This window comes from Lygodium microphyllum, chromosome 10 (assembly GCF_053477565.2).
Source record: "Lygodium microphyllum isolate KBCC chromosome 10, Lygodium_microphyllum_v1.1.10, whole genome shotgun sequence".
Taxonomy (NCBI): domain Eukaryota; kingdom Viridiplantae; phylum Streptophyta; class Polypodiopsida; order Schizaeales; family Lygodiaceae; genus Lygodium; species Lygodium microphyllum.
The window spans coordinates 65,195,752-65,207,839 of NC_141144.1; the positions used below are offsets into that span (position 1 = coordinate 65,195,752).

Consider the following 12,088-nt stretch of genomic DNA (forward strand, 5'->3'; position numbering starts at 1 on the left):
ACCCCCTATACAAATAGAAAAGAAAAGAAAGAAAAATTTATACGCAGTTGATCATTGCCTTGCGAAGGCCTGGTAGGTTCCTAGGGACGAGTCAGACCCGGGGCCGATGCCTTGTCTTCCTAGGGGTGGCTTCTTGCTAGAAAAGAAGAAATTAAGGAAGGTTGGAGTGAAAATAAAAGTGAGTGTCAAAAAAGGATTAAGTGTCGCCTTGCGAGGGCTTGGTAGGTTCTTGGGTACCGAGATAGGACTTGAGGCCGATGCCCTGTTCTCCTTGGGTCACTACGCTCAGCTCTCTCCTTTTTACATGGCCGAGTATGTCAATAAAATAAAAACCCTAAAAGAAGAAATGTGTTAAAAGAAAATACTTCTTGATCAAGCTATAGGAGTCCTCGCCTAGTAGGAGCTCCTGGTTGTGTTGTCCTTAGTTAGGTAGGTAGTTCACACCACCACTTAGGGCAACCTCTTGGACAGTTCTTTTTAGTTTGGCCGTGTTGGAGCAGTTGGTTAGTGACTAGCTTCGTATCTTTTATTAGATTATGCTAGGCCTACTCCTTGAGGATGTCATGCCTTGGCTTTGTCAGGGGGTAGGGTGAGCGTTGTGATGTGGTTTGATATGTATCTATTTTGTATTAGCTTGATGCTTTCTTTGGTTGTTTTGTGCAGATCTACTATGGGATTCGACGGGCTGAGTCACCCTATCCCGTGGTCGCCAATGAGAGTGGAATTTTGATGCCGAGAAGTGCTTAAAAATAGCTAAAAATTATGAATATCAAGGGAAAAATATTCAACGTCGAAGGCGGTGGCTCGACCTAGGACGATTTTAAGCGTCAAAGTGCTTTATAGGCACCCCAGCGACACTTGGTGATTTTTTATAATTTTTTAGACTGCCGTGCAGGTTGTCAAGAGTTACCTGGCAATGCGGGATGTCAAGCCAGACGCCCAGGATTTTTCAGAGCTCAATTCGGAGTCCGGACGGGGAACCAAGAAACCAGACAAGATGCGAAGAGGTGGACAAAAGTTTGGCCAAATGAGTGGTGACCTTTGGGGGCTAGGGGCATTTTATGCCAACATTTAACTTAGCATGAAATCGTGGAGAGAGAGGGAATGAAGAAAACGTGGACAGTAGGCGTCGATTTTTGAGCTTAGATCATGGGGATGCTTCTTCCTGCTTGTGAGCAACCACCCCAATTGACATTGGCCCTTGCTCCCCCTTTGTCTGCTGGTCATATTGCCGTGCTTCGCTCGTGCAATGGTGGTCTCTATGGAAATCTCTGATTTCAGTCTTTCTCTCTCCTCCCTCTCTCTCTTCTAGAGGCAGATTCATGTGGGAAGAAGAAGAATCGACGGATGCTTGTCCAACCGAGATGGGATTTCTCCGTGATGCAAGAGGAGGGTAGATTGCTGATTCCAAACTATCATGGACATTAATGGCTGCTGGAAATCAATCCCCATACATGGCAAATAAAAACCCGCAACCCGTAAAGAACGGTAATTTTATTTTTTACAAAGGGAATTGATATTTTATGCAATTTGCTTCATGAATATTTGTTCACATGGGCTGATTATGCATTATGATGTTGTTTACTATGAGTTTGATCAGTTTATGCTCAGAAAATCAGAAAATTATAAGTGTTATGTGACTGAAATCAATGGTATAAAACCCATCAGTTTATGGATGATAAGTAGTACTGAAACAAAGTTGGGTCCCAATGGCTTCAAATAAACTCTTCCAGAAATGTGATGTGAAAAGAGAATCACGATCATTGATGATCCTTTTAGGTAACCCATGTAACCTAAAAATCTATTTTATAAAAATTCTTGTAATATCTAAAGCTTTGTAATTGGTTTTCATTGGAATAAGATGAGTGACCTTTATTAGCATATCTAATATTACCATTATTGAGTTATATCCTCGTTGCACAGAAGGTAGCCCAACTACAAAGTCTATGCTAATAAACTCCCATTTCATCTAGGGAATATCAAGTGGTTGGAGTTTTCCTATGGAGTTTTCTTGGTAACTTGTCACGTTCAGATTTTACCCTTTGGGGAAAGTTACTATATGTATATATGTCTACCCATCAGTTTATGGATGATAAGTAGCACTGAAACAAAGTTGGGTCCCAATGGCTTCAAATAAACTCTTCCAGAAATGTGATGTGAAAAGAGAATCACGATCATTGATGATCCTTTTAGGTAACCCATGTAACCTAAAAATCTATTTTATAAAAATTCTTGTAATATCTAAAGCTTTGTAATTAGTTTTTATTGGAATAAGATGAGTGACCTTTGTTAGCATATCTGCTATTACCATTATTGAGTTATATCCTCGTTGCACAGAAGGTAGCCCAACTACAAAGTCTATGCTAATAAACTCCCATTTCATCTAGGGAATGTCAAGTGGTTGGAGTTTTCCTATGGAGTTTTCTTGGTAACTTGTCACGTTCAGATTTTACCCTTTGGGGAAAGTTACTATATGTATATCCTCTACATCACATGCATTCAAGGCCTATTTATAAATATCCTTATCTGTGAATTTTTTCTAAATAAAACATAACCCTTTTCTATTCAATTTGTAAATAGCCCCTTTATATTACATCCTTTTGTATGTAAAAAATGTATAAAAATGGTAGTTTAAAAATACCTTATTTTGAACCCGCGTTGTCATACTACTGCGCATCCAAGGTGTGGAATCTACCAAAAATGTTGTGTGTGTGACATTTGTTACTTTGTACATATTTAGTCATTGTGTTTACATTTATTTTCTGCATGCGAGTATAGTGGAGAGAAGTTTGGAAGCATAGTAATGGATATGTTTGGGAAGTTTGGATTAGTTTCAGAAGCACTAGAAGATCAATTACCATCTACCTTGGATTTTGCAATGGAGGTTTCTACAGTTGAAAAGTTAAGGGTCTGGCAAGCAGTGCGGTTTTTAGGACTCCTATTTTAAGACACATATGGACTTGGTTGGGACTAGTGTCTGCTTCAAGAAAGGTTCTTTGCGATTTATTAAAAGATGGTTGTAGTTGTGTTCTAATTCCTGGAGGTGTTAGAGAGATGCTCTTTATGGAACATGACCGTGAGGTAGCTTATCTGAAGCAGAGAGTTTGTTTCATGCGTGTAGCAATTGAGACAGGAGCTCCTTTAGTGCCTTGTTTTATATTTGGGCAGACCCATGTTTACAAGTGGTGGAAACCCAAGGGCAGGGTATACAATCAGATCTGTCGACTGCTTCGCTTTGTGCCACTTATGTTTTGGGGAATGTTTGGGTCCCCTATACCTTTTTGTCGTCTAATGCATGTTATTGTTGGGAAGCCCATTGATGTGAAGAAAAATCCAAGCCCGTCTGCTGAAGAGATTTCTGAAGTGCAATCAAGCTTTATCTTTGCCCTCCAGGAACTTTATGAGAAGTACAAAGCAGATGTAGGATACACGTGTGTTCCACTGTATGTGTACTGAGCTGAAATGTTTAGATTGTCACTGGGGTACCTGAGATCATGTAGGATCAAATATGTCAAGGCTATTCCAGCTTCGTATGCAAACATGGGCCTGGTCATTTTCCAATTACTACAATAATAGAGGACATAGAAGCTTTGGATCCTGAGCGAGCCTATCTTTTTGCTGTAGAGCCTCATTCCGTTATACCAATGGGCATTGTGGTGCTGTGCCATCAGATGGGATATTTTCCATTACGAAGAATGAAGGGTCATCAATACAGCAATGAGCTATATCTGCAATTGTGTCAAGGATCTTTGTAGCTCCACTTGAGTGACTGAAATTAGAGTACATGGTCCGTGATGCTCAGCATAATGTACTGGAAATAATACATGTCATTGTAGTGACTTAAGGAGCCTGGGAGAAGGAAAAGCGACGAATGGCTATTTTGAAACAGATGGCTATTTTCAAATCGGGGCTTTTTGGGGGGGAACAATGGAGTTCAGGACGGGAAAAAAGGAACCCAGAATGAAAAAAGGGAGAGTATTGGATTTGAGAGAGAAGCTTATGCAATCGCTGATACTATTGCGTATGTCAAAGCTAAAGTCTACACTGTAAACTGTGGAACGGCATTCGACCAAGCAACGATGCTGCTTTCTAGAGGAGAAAGAGCAGAGGAGACCCATTCATGTGGATTTTTTTATGGGAGATGCTTATCAGAATCACAGGAGGGGAGTTCAGGACAGAGGAGGGAGGACGAAGTCTTCAGCAAAGTATAAGGATGTTAAAATGAGGATTGAAGAAAGGAGACTGAAGACGGTGGATCGAGTTGCAGCTACGACGGGGGAGCCTTCAATTATTTATTTATTTTCCCCTCCTTCTCCTTGTTTTCTATTACCCCTGATTGCCCTCATCTTCCTTCTTTGACATTAGCAAATACGTGGTCTACGTTTATCCTTATCTTGTTGATCTTGTACAGTTCTTCTTTCAGACGGGGGGCCACGGGTACTGAATGATTAGCTCTACTAATTCAAGCCGAGGTATTAGCTGAAGGAGCAGAGGAATAAAATATAAGAAAGGTGACGAGGAAGGTGATAAGAAGGCGACCGACGAAGGAATCGACAAATGCGAAAGCTGAGATAAAGCTGTAGATGCAATCAGGTGACGCTAATCTAAGATCGAAGGAAGGAATGGGAGGCTATCTCCATGTGAGGATAAAGAGAAGTGACGAGAGATCGAAAGAAGCTGTTGAAGGCTAAAAGACGGGTTGGTCTAGTGCAAGACCATCAAGCTGAATACCTTGCAGAATTGGGTGGAGTTGGAGGCATTGTCTACAGGTTTCAAACCAATCTCAGTAAGGGTATAAAGAATGACCTCAAGAAGTGGAGTCACGAAAGACAGTTTTTAGGACCAATTCTTATACCAGCCCTTTCTTTAGGCCTAAGTATCAAGAGCCATGGTGTTGGGGAAGGTTGATATGATGGTGTGAGCTTTACCGTCACTGTTCTGCTTGTTATTCTTGTTACAGCCATCAGTGGTGGCTACAAGCAGTCTCTCCAGTTCAGGGCTTTAAGTGAAATGTCCAGGTTCAAATTATCAGAGGTAGATGAACGAAAGTAGTGTCTATCTTTGATGTGGTAGTGGGTGATATTGTTCACCTCATCATTTGGAATCAAGTTCCCTATGGGTTTATTGTTAAGTCTGTGGATCCATAGATCCATCCTTTGGCTGATGTTGCTGAAAGGACAATGCTGAAATTTTTGTCTGTAGTTGATAACCAAATTTATACTAAAGGTTCCTATGTTGAAGGATGAATTCTATGCTCAGTTGAAAATTTGCTTTTGGTCCTATCATTGCTGCATAGACGAGGTCTCATTGGGAGCTTGGCGGATCTATTACTGCACACAAATCCTCTCATCTTGCTTATTTGTATGATTGATCTTTTATCCTGAAATTAGTCAAGGTCCTCTGTGGTTGCGACTTTGCTTTTGAAAACCCTTCAACAACGTGATGCACACATATATTCATGAGAAACTTACCCAAGGCAATTTAGAAATTCAGTCACATACTTAAGTACATCACCCTTGAGTCTTTGCCAATATTAGCTTTTCCTGACAACATTAAGAGTTTTTGCATACCCCAGGTGTCCTGAAAAAGGAGAGTCATGTGCTTCCCAAAGTAACCTCTTCTTGAGAGTCTAACTTGAAGGAATGCATATTCTCATTCTGAAAATAAACAAGTCCTTCATCTTCATCTATAGAGAATTCTTGATACTTAGTCTTGAGTTTGGGATCTTGTTCCTTATTCCAAACTTCCCAAAACAATTGTTGATAGTCTAGGTCCTTATTTGCTTCATCCTTAGTCAACTAGATGATAGGATTAGTTGGAATTGATACCATTGTAGCCAGAGTTTCTATCCTAGATGGTTCTTCAGCGACGATAAGAGCATTAAGGAAGGATTTATGACTAAGGGCATCTGCTACTGCATTTTCTTTACCAAGTCTGAACTTAATTTCAAAGTCATACTCCTATAGAATTTTGATCCACCATCGTTGCCTCATATTAAGATCAGGCTGAGTAAAAATCCACTTAAAACTTTTATGATTTGTGACTAAGGAAAACTTATTTCCTAGCAAGTAATGACTCCATAATTTGAGATCATGAATCACATCTAATAACTCCAGCTCGTGAGTAGCATATCTCTTTCATGGGCTTTCAATTTTCTCAAAGAGTAAGCTATAAGATGACCTTCTTGCATTAGTACGCATCCCAATGTAAGAGAGTTGGCATTTGTGACAACTTCAAATTCCTTGCTTAGGTCAAGTAGCCTTAAGTTAGGAGTATTTATTACCAAACTATACTTTAGATGCTCAAAGCTAGATTGTTCAATTGGCGTCCAGATCATGGCAACTTGCTTTTTGAGTAGGTTTGTAAGAGATGTTGCAATTTGGGCATAGTTTCTGATGAATATCCTATATCATCCTATTAGACCTCGAAAACTTCTCACTTCCTTGATAGTGGTTGGGAGTGGCCAACCTTGAACATCTTTGATCTTGGCAGGATCTATTGATATACCTTCAGTAGACACTATGAATCCCAAGTACTCAATCTTCCTTTTGAAGAAGGCACGCTTCTTATTTTTGGCATACAACTTGTGTGTTCTCATCATCTCTAGGACAATGCAAAGATGTGGCTCATGATCTTCTTCCTCCTTAGAATAAGTTAGGACATCATCAAAGAATACAAGAACAAAATTATCGAGATGAGGTTTGAAAATTTCCTACATTAATCTATTGAATGTAGCTAGGTCATTTGTCAACCAAATGACATCACGATAAATTCAAAATGACAGTATCTTGTGTTGAAAGCGGTTTTAGGAATATCTTCATCCTTGATTTTGATCTGATAATATCCTGACCAAAAGATCAATCTTAGAAAAGATCCTTGCTCCCTGTAGATGATCAAGAAGCTCGTCTATCCTCGGGATTGGATACTTATTCTTTAATGTTACTTGGTTTAGCCCTTTGTAGTCGATACAAGATGGAGAGTTCCATCTTTCTTCTTTTGGAATAATATTGGGGCTCCCCATGGTGAACTACTTGGCCGAATATACCCTTATTCTAGTAGTTGTTTGAGTTGCTCTTTTAGTTTGATGGCTTTAGGAATAAACATTTTGTAAGGTCTTTTTGCCACCACTAGAGCGGCTCCTAGAACAAGTTTGATCTCATTGATCGACTTCTCTTTCCGAAGGTAACTTAGTTAGCTCTTTAGAAAATATGTCGGTGTACTCTTTTAACCAGGACTTCTTTCAACTTGTTAAGCAAGGCATGAATTTCCTGTTTAGGGCTATCTTGCCCAACATAAGCAAAATTCCTTAAAGAAATATTTTGTGACAATAACTTAATGAGATGACTTACAATACCTTTAAATAGAGTTTCACTTTTTATGTCTTAATCAACACTTAACCTTGTCGCATTTGATTATATCGAGTTATTTTACTAATCTCGAGTGCGCATAAAGTCATATGTGCAATAACCTCTTGCAACTATTTCTATCATGATTCTATGATTTATAATCTCAATTAATCTAACTACAAATTATTGTGGTTAATCATTTATGCATTTATTAGTATGCCTTCTAGATGAAACTGTATATTCGTGTAAGGGTAAAATATGAAAGTTAATATTTTATGTACTTAATTCTTATATAGATGTTGTTCCTACAATCTAACAAGTAGCTCTTGTACCATTTGATGGAAAGGCTAACATTTTTTGTAAAATTTTGGCATAAACCTTATTGTTTTATGTGGCAAAATAATAGCCTAGTAGTGAGTAACCCGATTTGGCAACGTGACATCATTGGGAATCACGTCTTTGCTTGTACTTGTGTTCATCACACCTGATGTTCCATTAGTTGTGGCAAGTTCGGCAACCTCGGGCACTCCCATACCCATTCTTTGACTGGTTATGGTGGTTCTCATGGTCTTTCCACCTTGTCGCTTAGCAGCCATCATCCATTGCAAGCATGTTCTCAAGAGATAGGAAAGGCGGAATAATTTCGAGATGGGAGAGTATGAGAGAAGATGGCTTAGTCGAAGACTACAAGAGAGGGGGGTTGATCTAATTCTCTCTCCCTCTCTAACTCTCTCCCTTGCAACCTTTCGGAGTAACCCCCCCTCTCTCTCTCTCTCTCCAACTTCCTTTCGCAACCTTACGGGGTCTCTTGTGCCTCCCTAGAGTGAGTAGAGGACATGCCTTTTTAAGTGCAGACTCCCTCTCCCTTTCCCTCTCTTTTTTGCCCTCTTTGGGCAAAGACAGCTCCTCCACTCAGAGTGGGGAGCTTCTTTCTCTCCTTTTTTATTATTTTAATTTTTCTATCATTAATTTTTTGAATTTAAAAAGGGAGGATATTGGTGAGGCTTTCAATGCCTGTTTTGGAGGTTAAAGGAGATATTTAAGGTAAAGAGGATTTTGATGATGATGATGAAGATGAAGATTATGATAACGATGATGGGGATGGGGATGATGATGATGTTATTGATGAGGATGATGATGAGACGATGTTGAGGATGAGATGGCTGCTGCTTTTTGGCGGCCCAATCCGGTTTTTCTTCTTTTTAATAAACATTAATAATTAATGTTTAGTTAGTTTTATTAAGGTTATTTTCTAATCATTAGTTTTTAGTTAGTTAGTTTTTAGACTTAGTTAGTAACTAACTTACTAACTTATCTAACTTTCTTACTAACTTACTGACTAACTTATCTAACTTACTTACTAATTGATTAGCTAACCTTACTAATCTTTTGAACTAACCAATTAAATTTTATTGCATGGAAATATTACATATTTTTTCCTTCCCTTTCCAAGATTCTACTTTTTCTACTATGATTGTGGCCACTTGCATTAAAATGCTTTGATCCTTGTGTGAGGCCCTCATTGTTTGCTTGTAACCTTTCTTAATTTGTAGTATTTTGGCTTGGCTCTTCTTCATTCTTTTTTGGATATCTTCTTGGCAGCTTTGATGACTATATGTTCTTCTTCTATATGTCCTTTGTCCAAGTCATCTCAACTTGAGCTCGATTCATCTTCTTCTCTATACTTGCTCCATTGCTGCTTGATTCATCTTATTCTCTATACTTGAGCTTGATTCATCTTCTTCTCTATACTTGCTCCATTGCTTGATCGGGATTTTTTGTATCTTTCCTCTATCTTGCTTATTTTTCTTGCATATGTGGTGGTGGTTATGGCACCATAAAAAATATAAAGACTACCCCAATGTGGATGCCTATTAACTAGAAAAGGTTAATGCCATAATTTATGATACTCTGCTTGGCTTCTATATGGCTCAACTTGGTGCTTTGTTCTTGGTAGAAGTATTTATGAGCTTTGGCAAGAGACTCACTAATGCATTCCAACCACAAGGCATTCATATCCTATTTTCTAAGGTTCACAAATAGGATGTCCCTCCAAAATTCACTTACATCATCTAGATTAATTTGTGGAGGCTTTGTTGTGAGTGATGATGAGACATCTCTGATGTTACCCCAATTTATCCTATTGTATTATTAGCACTTCCACCCCTTCATTGTTAATGATGGGGTTGTCCCACCACTAGGACACGTGGACACATCTTTGACTTTCACATATTTTCATGTCTTTGCTTTTATGACTAGGGTTCTTTCCACCACTTAAGGGTTGAGCTTGATCATAGTCTTACAGCTCTCCTAACGGTCCTAAATTTAAATTCTTTTTTTTCAAGTTTGTAGTAGTATATCATTGTTTCACAAGCCACAAAGTGAATAATTGTAGACAATAACTTTGATGTATTTAGCCAATCTGCACTTTGCCACCAATTCCATGAGTCATTGTAGTTGTTCACCAATCCCTCCATGCTATTGAGGGCTTGCAATCAAACATCCCACCACATACATATTCATTTCTAAAGGAAAGCCATTATATTCATGGGAGACAAAGATAACCTTATCCTCATTCAAGGGGTCTTTTGAAAAGGACATGATTGTTACCAGTCTTTGGTTGTTGCTGCTCAATTTCCTTTGACTTTACAAAAGCAAAAAATAAAAATAAAAATTGTGAGATTTTTTGAAGAAATTGGATTGCATTTTTTTGATTCACTTACTAAAAAGCATTTTCACACTTGAAAAATTTTAATTGCACATCCTAGAATCCAAAGTCTTACCTACTTTCTTGCCTTGACATCATCTACTTCTTTGTTTTCTAGGCCTTGAGTTCTCATTTACTCTTGATTTGGAAGGAACCATGGTTTTTGTGGAAAATTTTTGTTTCTAAATAGTTGGTATTTTTTAATTTTGATTTTGGGGAAAATTTCTTTGATGAGGATATTAAAATTCTAAACAAAATAGTTGGGCCCGAAGTGATGTGAAATAAGACAGGTGTGTATTATTACTTAGTTAAAGGGGGGGGGGGGGGGGGAGAAGCAATATATTGCTTGAAAGTATGAAAAGGGGAGGGTGTAAAATATAATATCAAGAATTATGGTGTCATTATGATGGGGTGCGAAATTGAGTCATGTTTAAACTATTGTGAAGTGTCCTCTCTTGCAGAGGAATGTCTTTTCTTTGAGGAAGATTGATTGAGAGTGCGGAATAGAGTTGTGTAGGCTCCTTGACCTAGATACAACACACCTCCTCTAGCCATTAGCTTCTAAACATACCCACTACACTCTGTTGTTGTTCCCAAAGCTCTCTTCCTGGTGCTTTGCACCTGGTTTTCCCATTTTCTATGAGCACTCTATAAAGGAAGTGAGGAGTTAGATCCACACTAGAGAAGCTTCAAAAGAGATGAAGGGTAAGGAGGTCATGAAATCTTATTATAGCATCAATAAGACATTGCAATCCATGCTTGGAGGAGAAGTAGACCCCAAACACTCTTTGAGAGCGGGATTCAAACACCCAGGAAATGCCAGATAAGTGCTGACTAATGCAATTTTAAAGAAAAAATGGAAGCTCAATGGAAGAGGAAGACGCGGATCCCTGATAATTCTAACTAGTTGTGGAAGATAGGAATTCAAATTTCTTCAAAATACTAACCTTCATAGTGGTTGTAGATTTTTCATAATTTTTTTGAGTGCCAAATCAAAGCAAGATAAGTTCCTAGCCATTCACGACTTCAAGATGGACATACAAAAATTTTCAGATCATGAATTGGGTGCTAGATGCATGGGAGGAATTGGAAGCCGAACTTTTGAGGGATCAAACAGAGGTCAAGATATGAAGAGATATAGGTCTTTGGGGCCCCTTAGCCCCAAATTGTTCACATGATTGGGGGGGAGGGGGTTTGATAAGGGCAATAGCAAGATGGCGCATTCATGGCAATTCATGAGGAGAGCATTGGGGGCTACAAAACAACCACTAGATTTGAAGATACCAACCTTCTTCTTCATTTTTTTGCTCCCTATTGCTTGTCTCTGCGCGAAGAATGGCTACCTAGTTGAGAAGATGGGAATTCAATATTTCTCTCTTCTCCCTCTCTCTCCTCTAAGAGGCAATTCATGTGGGTGGAAGAAAGAGAAGAATGGGATGAAGCTCTCTTCGTCAAGGGAGTAAGCAACTAAATCATTGAGCACAAGGAAACAACCTTCAGCAAGATGAAGGACCAAAACAAATCTTGCAAAGAGGAAAAGCTATTGTAGAGGAGTTGCCCACAGTGGTAGTGGTGTCAGTCTTATTGAAGCTATATGTGTTAATGCCACTGAAGCTTCTAATTTGCAAGTTGTTACAAGAGGATAAAAAGTTAAAGAACGTAACAAGGATAATGCAAAAACTATTGAGATAAACCCTAAGCAGGATGATAAGGGGACGCAAGTCCTTAACCCTGATGTGGAAGCCAGTTCTCTAAAAGCTACTGATGGGAAAACTAATCCCAATAAGATGTTGCCAAAGAAGAAGGTAAAAGCTAAGACAGAGGTGCCAAAGCCTAATCAATAACCAAGAGAAAGAATGGTCTCACAAGAGAAGAGAACCATTGCTAGCTATCATGAATTTGATTTAGTGAGTTCTCTTTGTGAGGTGAAGCTGATGCTAATCTCTTGTAGTTTATCAAGTTATCTCCAGGAGTGCATAAGGAATTCAAGAAGCTTCTTTGCACTGGGTATATTGTTGAGCCCTTCGGAATAGCT

At 38.8% G+C, this 12,088-nt stretch overlaps 1 pseudogene; it reads left to right on the top strand.

Moving 5' to 3' along the window:
* The first annotated feature begins 1,149 nt into the window (after positions 1 to 1,149).
* LOC148030102 (diacylglycerol O-acyltransferase 2 pseudogene) lies at positions 1,150 to 3,654 on the top strand (annotated as a pseudogene).
* Positions 3,655 to 12,088: the final 8,434 nt, after the last annotated feature.